Source organism: Crotalus tigris, unplaced genomic scaffold (genome assembly GCF_016545835.1).
Source record: "Crotalus tigris isolate CLP2741 ecotype Arizona unplaced genomic scaffold, ASM1654583v1 scf7180000024391.5723578, whole genome shotgun sequence".
NCBI classification, from domain to species: Eukaryota; Metazoa; Chordata; class Lepidosauria; order Squamata; family Viperidae; genus Crotalus; species Crotalus tigris.
The window spans coordinates 2278509-2289721 of record NW_024100561.1 but is presented as its reverse complement, the minus strand read 5'-3'; the positions used below and the strand labels follow the sequence as shown (position 1 = coordinate 2289721).

General features: G+C 37.0%; 1 long non-coding RNA gene across 1 annotated transcript; it reads right to left on the bottom strand.

Moving 5' to 3' along the window:
* Positions 1-434: 434 nt before the first annotated feature.
* Positions 435-1748, bottom strand: LOC120301695. The gene is made up of 3 exons (XR_005554978.1): positions 1713-1748; positions 728-813; positions 435-618 (listed from the first exon to the last, which is right to left on the bottom strand). It is a non-coding gene; the product is annotated as an uncharacterized LOC120301695 (long non-coding RNA).
* Between the last annotated feature and the right edge of the window lie 9465 nt (positions 1749-11213).

Below are 11213 nucleotides of genomic sequence, written 5' to 3'. Positions count from 1 at the left end.
TTTTCCAGCAGGCTGGCAACCTTCAAAACAAAGCACTGGATTCCATATACCTACCATTTTGATTTCCCATTGCTTAAGTTCCCTGGTTCCCACATACACTCCCTGACTCTATGTGTGCCATTGGTAATCTGGCAGTCTGCCTTACATCTTAATCTTTTAACCACTATCTACAAATGAGCAATAATTTGCTTTTATCTCTTACATAGATTCTCTACAGTCCTTTGAATAATTAAAAAAAAAAACAATCCCCCACCCAACTTATCTTAATTGGTTAGATTAAACTGAGAGGTATTGGTTTTGCTGATGCAAACTTTGCTGCTAAACAGAAATCTAAATTTCTATCTCTCAGAGCTAGAGTCAGTATGTCTTTTATTATGATTTTTGTGCACATGTACACAGACACAGATTTCTTTTTAAAGATTGCAGGGGTGGAGAGACAAATACCTTCTGCAGACACTCACTCAGGGATGCTGGTCTTGAAATCAATTATTTCTTGAGGGGATACCCTAGGCATGCTACGGGAAAGTTATTCTGTCAGAACTAATTAGGCACGCTTCCGTAACTCATGGTATACATTTCATAAGTCTCCCAGGAACTTTCCGCGATATCCCACGCATCCTTTAAAAAAAAAAAAGAAATAAAGCATATAGATAAGGCTGTTTTATCAGGGCTGCAAAAATTTCAATGATCACAAAATAACAGCAATGAGATAATAAAAAACTCCTACTCTTGGCTGCCACCTACCGATCATCCACTTTTTCAGCCCACATACAGGAGCTAAGTTTTTATTTGATGACAGACCAGCAGTATTTTCTAGGGGTTAAAGAAAAACAAAGGGAAGATCTGTTATCGAGGCAACAGTCACACACATGAACCTTGAAACCAAGCCTAGAAAATAATTCTCTTCTTTTCATGAAGAGAATATGCAAGATTCTCTACAGTTGTTCTAATAAAAGTGGGTTAGATTTACACTATTTGGTAGGACTGACAGACCTGCAGCAAAATGAAGATGCCAAAATGACATGAGTGGAGTAACACCGTTTGTAGCAATTATGTACCTGTGTCCAAACATTTGGGTGATGACATCATTACATACATTTTGCCATTTGATTGCCCTTTTTCCCCTCTGAATGCCACATAATAGGTAACCAACGATAGTCCTAACATGCTATGGATATCAAATCATGAAAAAGAAAAACGTTCAATAGATTCAGCTAGTTGAATTTTTATAAAAAAATTGTGGTGTGCAATTCAGTAGCTTAAAATGCACCCAAATAAATCCTGACAATTATTTGGACAAAACTTGTCTCATGAAATACTTACCCATATGAATATCTCTGTATGCCCTAAAGGAATCTAATGATATAGGTGTTAGAAAACTAGTCTCTAATTCTGCATTTTTTTTGTTCTGTCTATAGTAAAGGACATTGGATATCAGCTGAAATCACACAGTAATTATTCAAAAATACATTAGCATATTTTTGGTGTAGCATTAGGAATTCCCATGGAGTACCACAATCTCTGTAGATACCGTGTTTCTCCGAAAGTAAGGCCTACATCAAAAATAAGCCCTAGCTTGATTTTGGGGGGTGGGTCTAATATAAACCCTGTCCCCAAAATAAGCCCTAGTTTTGGGTCGAGGTACAACCTAAAAATCAAGCTAGGGTGGGGGCGGGGGGTGGAGCTGCCCCACACACCCCGCACCCACTTACAGAGGCCTCTCCTTGCCAGCCCACTTCTTCTGAGGCCTCTTCTGCAGCCAGATCTGCATTTCTCAGTCACAGGGCTTTCTGGAAGGCCTGTGCAGCCAAGAATTAAGCTACGGATTCAATCTGTAGCTCGGTTCTGCAAGACCTCTGCAGCTGAGGACCGAGCTATGGATTGAATCCATAGCTTGGTACTCAGCTGCTTAGGCCTTCTGGAAAAGCCTGACTGCAAATTGCAGACCCGAATGCAGCTGCAGAACTTCAGCCCCAGAAGAAGTGGACTGGCTGGGTGGGGCTGTCAGTGCCAGAGGTGAGGTAAGGTCTTCCCTGAAAATAAGACTCGGTACCTCTTTTGAAGGCAAAAAAAAAAAAAAAAAAAGACCCGGTCTTATTTTCGGGGAAACATGGTAGTAGAATTTGGAGAATTCACACAAGTTAGATAGAATCTAACTGAGAGAAGCCCAAACAGAACTTTCTGATGATCAAAGTGAACCCTGCCTAAGTCTACTTCAATAGAATGGAGATGGAGAGGAAAAGGATACCCTCTGTTTTTGTCAGCTAGTAAAAGAACTTGGAAAAAAGAGAATCAAGAGGCCCAACCACATTTCATTTAGAGCAGAAACTAGTGTCTTGGCACTTGATACTTTCAGGTCTTTCTTGATAGATCTGGAGGGAATGAAGGCAGAAACAAGAAGACCAACATTAAAGAAGAATAAGTCTCGAAATATATATGATCAACCTAATTAGGCAATAAAAAGCAAAGTGAGATTTAGTCAGAATGATCTGTTTTTGGGTTGTCTGAATTTCATCACAGAGCCACTAGAATGCCACAAGCCTAGCTCAAGACAACTACAAGTTTGTTTGAACTTTGAGGGGGGGTTATCTTTTGCATTAAAAAACAAACAAAACACAATTGCCCAGAGTACCTTATGTAATTCCTGCAGTCACACAATTACCAAACAACTAAAACAGCAACAGGATACATTACTGTACTTCCTCAGAACACATGCCTATGCATGCCAGCATTGAGGCTTCCCATCAGGAATGATCTGACTGAAGAGTAGACCCACAAGGTGAGAGGTTAAGGAAGGAGAACTTGTGACCCTCCAGTATTACTGAATTACAACTCCGGGCATCCTTCATCAATCACCCTCATAGGGCTGATGGGAGCTATTATTCGCAACATCTGGAATGCCACATTCACCCTTCCTGGAACAGGCAGCCTTTCATGTGTTCCAATAGCAAGCTGTGAAGGATTTAAAGGTAAGTGCAAGCACCCTGAAGCAGCCCCACAAATGGACAATTGCTCAAGTGCAAAATATTTTGGCTACTGACATGCCTCTGTAGGCCATTACAAAAATCCCACTTCAGTTCTTATATTTCAGACTCAGAATGGCCAGGGAATGAAAAGAATGAAAATACAATCAGTGTTGCTACAGCTGTTCTTAGCATCATCCTGAAACATCCTGTGATAAAGTCTCCTTTGAGTCAAATTCAACTTCTGGTGATTTCACAGACAGATTCATGAATTTTCTTAGTAAAAATATGCAAACACTTGGCCGTTGCCTTCCAGCATTTTCTGTTGTGGTGGTTTAGTTTATAAGTTTTCTAACCCTTAATATTTCTTTGTGAGTTTCTGCTAAGTCCTAACCAAGTCTATTTCTCCTTAAGTTTTTTCATGAATAATTTCTTGCAAAGCAGATAGAACTAGATTTACACTAATCGTTTTGTGGACTGGCACTAGTCCACGGCATGCCCGCAACTGGTCCATGCAAACAAGTGAAGCTCCATCCGTGGGATGAAGGCAGCACACAAAAACATTACTCCCCGGTCCATAGAAAAACCTTTCTCCATGGAACCGGTCCTGGTGCCCAAAAGGTTGGGGGCCGCTGGGTTAGTGCAATATATGAGCTCACTGATTACAGTCCTCAGTATAAAAAAGATGTACATGTCACCCACAATATTCCTGACCTGAGTTCTTTATGCTATTTATTAAATTTATATACCATCTATCTTATTGTCAAGAGACTCTATTATTCCACATAATCGAATGATTTCATTCCATTCTTGTAGTGCAAAATGATAATTGTTCTAGTGAGAATATAGCTTTCATTCCAGAATTTACACAAAGTACCATGACCATTGTTTGAGAAGGTTTTAGTGCTCAAAATAAAGATCAGTTGAGTGGCTATTGTTATGGCAGTGATCGTACAATACAGTACGCCTAAAAAGCACAACACTAGAGAAGGATAGTATAGAGACACTGGCTATGTTCACATTCTCCATCTTGTTACTAAATTAATCCATTTTCTGGATTTGCACAATATATTAAATTCACATTCACCGGTGAGCTGGGTTCTGTCAGCTGCAAAAAAAACCAGGAATACTCATTGAGTTCAAAGCATTGAAAAAGTTTTTATTATTACTACCTAGACACAAGAATCTGGTCAATTACTGGTCAAAGCTAAATTGGCATTAGATATGAGTCAATGGAATTCACGGGGGCTGGATTTGAGTCTCTCGTGGTTGCACAATGATTCCAAACTGATGATACTTTTAACCTACCTTCCAGCTTAGCCTGCTCATCTCCTACAGGTTCAATATTCTCCTACAGCAGTGGTTCTCAACCTTTCTAATGCCGCGACCCCATAATACAATTCCCCATGTTATGGTGACCCCAAACCACTTATACATCACCGGGTGCCAGGGGCGTGGCCAAAGAAAAGGGAAAAAAAATGGCGGACAGCCTTGTTTGGCGACCCCCGTGAAATGGTCATTTGACCCCAAATGGGGTCCAGACCCACAGGTTGAGAACCACTGTCCTACAGGTTCAATACAATATTCCCTCCCTCCAAGGAAGCCAGCAAGGTAAGAGTTCCCTGTGCTGTAGCCTTGGGATATGTTTTCATATTAACATCCTGGCCTTGGATTGGTACAAAAATTCACCACCCTGCATGAATAGGCTGCCACAATATGGCAAGACTTGTGCTCATCTTTGGAGTTTATCATGTTTCAGTTGGGTGTATAAGGAAAGTCCTTTGATTTCAATCAGTGAGCAATAGCTTACACCTTTGGTATAATACAATGCAAGATTGATTTATATGTGATTTCTACTTATTGTTTCCAGAGGATTCTTGTGAATATTTCAGATCTGGCTCATGGTTTCTGTTACTTGTAATGCTAAAGAACATGCCAAAGTTCGAAAGTATTTCAACAAGTAATTTCACACATTATAATTTGCATAAAGATCAGAATCTGTGCACACTCAGGTTGTAGCCCTATGCACATGTATTTGGAAGTGCCTTCCACTGAGCTCAATGGGAGTTATTTCTCAGTACACATAGGTACACTTAACTGCAAGGCTCTCATCCTGAATACATTTGCAAATAATCAAGAGGGGCTTCTTTCACACTAAATGAGTACATCAGTCCATGTTATAGGTGTTAAGTATCAATATTTATCAATACTTTTCTTTCTTATGTAACAGTTCTTTACAAAACACTTTGGGGTGCTTCTGAAACAGTCAAAATGACAAAATGATTTTTTTTTTCTGGCAAGTCAACTTGGGAATGTTTTCAGTGTTTTACCATAGTATCTCTTAGAGAGCACATAATTAATCCTCTAGCACACAATGCAGTGGGAAGTCCTCTAGCATAATCACCCTTTGGATTAATAGCAGTGTGACAACTGCACCCTTATATTCTTGTCCTTCTTTCATTATTTAATAGGATTTACAGAGAGACCTCTCACTAGATTGTACCCTGACAGAAAGTATGAACACCATGCAGTGTTCCTGGGCAATCCCTGCCCCATACACATTAAAACAAAGAAACATTTACAATGTTCAGTCCTATCTTCACTTTCACTTGCCAAATACAGAATCATGATCAATTCTCAAAGCAACAGCTCCACCCTTTGTTTGCTGAGAACAATGCAGTATTCAAGGAAGGAAGGAAGGAAGGAAGGAAGGAAGGAAGGAAGGAAGGAAGGAAGGAAGGAAGGAAGGAAGGAAGGAAGGAAGGAAGGAAGGAAGGAAGGAAGATTAGAATTAGTTCAATCAATTTGTGAGGGATATTTTTAAAAATTGTCTTAGCAATTTACACATTTCATTTTAAATAATATTGTGGTTTCTTTGATTTTGTTTGTGTGCTATATGAATAAAGAGACTGTGGTTTGTAAACAGTGGTTTGTGGCATAATGCCATGTGAATCAGTTATGTTTATGTACTTATTATGATTAAACGAACTATGGTTTAATGCAGTTCATGAAGTCAGCCCTTGCTTACTTTCACATAACACACTAACCAGTGGTGGGATTCAGATATGTGAACAGCCGGTTCTCTGCTTGGATTGCTGCTTCTGGAAGTCCATTCTGGGCCTGTGCAACAAAAAAATTAGTACCGGTCCTGCCAAAGTGGTGCGAATTGGCTGAATCGCACCACTGACACTAACTCTTAATGTACTTTGTTTTGCTTTGGTTTAGCATTATGATCAAGATAACTCTCTGTGGCTTATTTAACAAACAGTGGCTTTGTTTGATACTTGAACTTATCATACCCTGTCCCCTTAGCCAGAAGATATGTATTTTTTTTTAACATGCAAAATATTCTGACACTTTCTCCAGGTTTAATTCTGGAGAACCACCAGATGGCCACAAAGGCTTGAAGTTTGGTGCTATCTAAGCTTCCTTCCTTCCTTCCTTCCTTCCTTCCTTCCTTCCTTCCTTCCTTCCTTCCTTCCTTCCTTCCTTCCTTCCTTCTTTTTTGCTTTCAAATTAGTACTGACTCCTGGTGACTGCCTGGACAAATTCCTATAGTTTTCTTGGCAAAATTTCAGAAGCAGTTTGCCCTTGTGTTCTTTCCAGAAGTGTGAGAGAGTGACTGGCCTAAGATAAACCAGCTGGCTTTATACAGAACTGGAACTCACAGTGTCCCAATTTCTAACCTAATATCTAACCATTATACCAACTGACTCTCTTTTCTTTTATGGAAAACATTAGTAAGTGTTTCTTCTTACTGTGGCCTGACATAGAGTGTTTGGGAGAACAATTAAGGGATAATACAATAAACTTTCAGCTGACAGGATCTGGGAAAGGAAGAAAACTTAATTCGAGGTGCAGTGTTGCAATTGTGTACTAGAGGTTCAGTATAGAATTAGTGTATTTCTTTCACTTAATGTTATGGAACATCTACAGAAGGACATTATCCAATTGTTGCCATTTTATACATATATGCTGTGATTTGTCTGATATTTTTCTCATACTCAAGTTCAAATTTTTTTCATAGAGAGCAAGTACAGCCTGCCCAGTCTACAGTAGATGTTTTTGCATTATTTATCAATCTGTTGTCACCTTTTAAATCAGCTCATAGTTACAACGCTCATTTTCATTTAGACTGTAATTGTATAACCTTGGACCCACAAACCTTGGACAGAGCACCATATGAATTTGTTTTTTGTAGTTCTTTAAGCTAAATATTTCAGTTGCAATTCTTATGTACTGTTATATTGAAACAAGTCGCATTGACATCAGTGTAGAGGTCATTATGATATATTTTTATATATCTTTTAATATTTCTTAATTGTTAACTATATCTTATGCTTAAAGTCATTAAAGGGTGCATAACAAGAATTTCTGCATTCTTTGTAATGAATTAACACCAGAATTCTAGTTTGTCAGGAAGCTTTGGAGCTGGATACATTGAAATTTCCAATGATGTCTGTTAGATCATTTTAATAATATTTTTATACAGGTCTTCTTGTAATGATATCTCAAGATCAGATGCATGTATGCACTTAACAGTGATTTCATATTAAATTAGGGCTATGTTAACTTTCATTTACATAGAAAAACATTTAAGGGAAAATGTGAGTGTATTATGTGTCTTTCTGCTGAATCCTCTCACCTAAAGGGTTAAATAATGTAGGTAATGCCAAAATGTTGTTCAGGTAACTGTAAGACTATTTAAAATATTTATATTCACTTTTGCAAATTTGTTTTGCAAGGTTAAAATTTAAGATGAAATCCATCTCTTGTTGGTTGTTAGTTTATTTAATTGGAATTATAGGGTTAAATTGTTAAATCACCTGACCTCTGGTGCAACTGAAAAGCCAGATGTTGAGAGCTTTTGGATCAAAGCCCACAATACTGCATTGCCTAAATTCTGCACTGTGCAGGTTGCCATAATTATGGAGATAATGATGCCAGAATATACTTAATGCCACCCGTCTAGGTAGATCCTGTATCTAGCTAATATTGTTGGCTCAGCTCTATGTGCTAGGTGAATATGTTGAAATAAATGAATTTAAGTATGCTGAACTTTGCATTGGATGTTGGCCAAGTTGCACTTACTGATCAACTAAAGCTACCATTCTAAGCACATGTACTAAGGTAGGACTTATTGAACACAATAGGACTTATTTCTGCATTCTTTGTACTACAAATTAAGCTGATTAAAGCTTTCAGCCTGACTTCCCAGACATTTCTCAGTTAACAACTTGCTTTTCCTCTTGGCTGTGTTCCAGGCATTCAAAAAGTCTAAGTCATTGAGGAGTATAATTTTTGTTCAAAATAAATAGTGTTTTCTCCTTGGTAGAACAATCAGTCAAATCAGCTATTAGCCTATATATAAGCCCTCTTTCACAGCTACTTCCTTGAGTTTTTTTTTTTCTTCTCTGGCTTTTGTGATGCTTTCCAACATGCCACAAACTGCTCTATCAAAAAGCTCAAGGTGGAGGCCCTGGGTTCTCGTCAAATAAAACTGTGTTTGGCCCATAGGAGCTCCCGTAACTGTACCTATCTAAGTTCTGACAAGCCTAGCAACCTTTTATTAGATTACAAGCTGTAAGTTTTATTAGAACAGAATGTCAACAATTAATCTAGCTAAAGTACATTTGCTACTTCAAAAATGCTCGAGATCACATAATGCTTGGTTCTGTTCATTTTGGTTTGATGGACACCAAGTCCCTGACCCTTACCAAGGGGTGTGTTTGATAATATACCTTTAACTTCCTTTCTAGAAAATGTGATATTTCTTTCTCTCCTCATTCCCCCCCCCCACTGTCAAAAGCATCCTTCCGTGAGTATGAATCCCAAACTGCCAGATACAATTATACCCAGAATGCTTTTCCGTCACCATTTTTTTTCTTACTTGATAGCTTGTTGTGTAAACATAGTGCATAAACAGAGGCCAACATTAAACAACACTTAAAATACATAAAGTAGACTCTTCTCTTTAAACAATGAAAAATTAATAAAACAGGAAGTACCATTTTGCCATTTCACTTATAATAAGAGAAAAGAACTTTTCTCCCTAGGCTATGGATATTTTCTTCAGGTTTTCAGGAAAAAAAACAACTGGAGAGACCACAAAGGATGCTGGAGAGAGCAAGAGTAGGTTATTTCTGCCTTCCATCATATATTGCTCTATTCCAAAAAATGTTTCCCTCATGCAACATCCCTCAAGAAGTTATTCCTCATCTCACAATCTCATTAGTTTTTTTTTCCAAAATTAGATGTTGTTCTTAGGAACACTTGGAAATGTAGCTTTAACCATGTTTGTCATCTAATATTTATTAAAAACCAAGGAATAACTTTTGATTATAACACTTATTAAACCCACTAAATAAATCAGGTCACATCTGCAACACTAGCATATGCTCAAAGAGAATTACGTATACTACAGTAAGATTAATTTATTTAAAAATGTGAAAATATACATTTCCCAGACAGGGCCTTAGCATGAATCTCTACTGTACTTAAAATGGATTTTTTTTAATTAAAATTTTTATAAACTTTTACAATAAAATCCCTCCCCCCTTCCCTCCCCCCATCCCCCCTTAACCCCCCCTTCCCAGAGCTGAATACAGAGCTAAAAAAACAGGAAAAAAACATTAAAATTAAATAAACATCAGTCAACTATACATAAATCCTAAAAAATTAAGAAAACACTTTAACTCCAATACAATAAAATCAGCAAATCTAACAATAACAACTTTACACTATAAATTATTCAAAAGCTAAATAATACTTTCTAATCCCATATTTGTTCTGAACAAAATTTACCCATCTTTTCCACACAGAATTATATCTCTCTTGTGAATGGTCTTTCAGATAAGCCAAAATTTTTGCCATTTCTGATAAATAAGAAACTTTAAGAAACCATTCCTCTAAGGTAGGCAAGGAATCTTTCTTCCAATATTGCCCAATCAATAACCTTGCCGCCGTAATAAAATTCAACATTAAAATAATCTCTTTACTATCACAATCTTCAATAATACCTAACAAAAATAATTGTGGTGTAAATTTTATCCTTCTATTAAAAACTTTTTGAATGTTCCACCAAATCTTAATCCAAAAAGCCTTTATATTTCTACATGACCACCAAATATGATAATACGTTGCATCCAAACTACCACATCTCCAACATTTGGGCTGTAAATTAGGATACATGCGAGGCATCTTTTGTGGATCAAGGTGCCATCTATAAAGCATTTTATAAAAATTTTCTCGCAAATTTTGAGCTTGGGTAAACTTAACATTCCTCACCCAAATTATCTCCCATGTGTCTAATGAAATCGGCTCTTCAAAATTTTGAGCCCACTTAACCATACAATCCTTAACTAATTCTGTTTCTGAATCCAATTCCACTAAAACATTATAAACTCTTTTTATATGGGCTCGATTTTGATCTTTAATTTGTTTCATCATATTCACATCTTCCGTAATAAAACCCACTTTTTGATCTATAATCCATTTTTCTAATAACTGCCTATACTGAAACGAAGAATAGATAATATTTTCTTACGTTAATTCCTCCATCGATTTTAATTGCCACTTATTCCGTTCCCACTTAAGTAATTGCTTGTAAGAAATCCTATCCATTTTCACTCCTTTCCTTATCCCTTCTGTAGCGTGCCCAGGAATTCCCCACAATGGTATTCTGAAATTTAATCTATAATATTTCTTCCAGACACGCAGTAAAGCAATTCTTAAGATATGGGATTTAAAAACCCTATCCACCTTTTTATTATAAATTAAATATGCATGCCATCCAAATAATAAATCCCATCCTTCCAAAAGAAGTATATCTGAATTTGTTAAGTTAACCCAATCACTAATCAAAGTTAAAACCACCGCATCATAATACAATTTTAAATTCGGCACCTTGAGTCCACCTCTCTCTCGAACATCTTGAATAATTTTAAGCTTAACTCTTGGTTTTTTCCCAGCCCAAATGAATCTATTAATACCCCTCTGCCATTCTTCTAAATTTACCTCTTTCTTTAAGATTTGAAACAAGAAAAGAAATTTTGGCAGAACATTCATTTTAACTGCAGCAATTCTCCCTAACAAAGATAATTGCAATTTTTTCCAATCATTCAAATCCTTCTGGATTTTAAGCCATAACATTTCATAATTATTTTTATAAAGTTTTGCATTAGAAACAGATATATAAACCCCTAAGTATTTTACCTTTTTTACAATTTCAAAACCTGTCAAATTAACTAA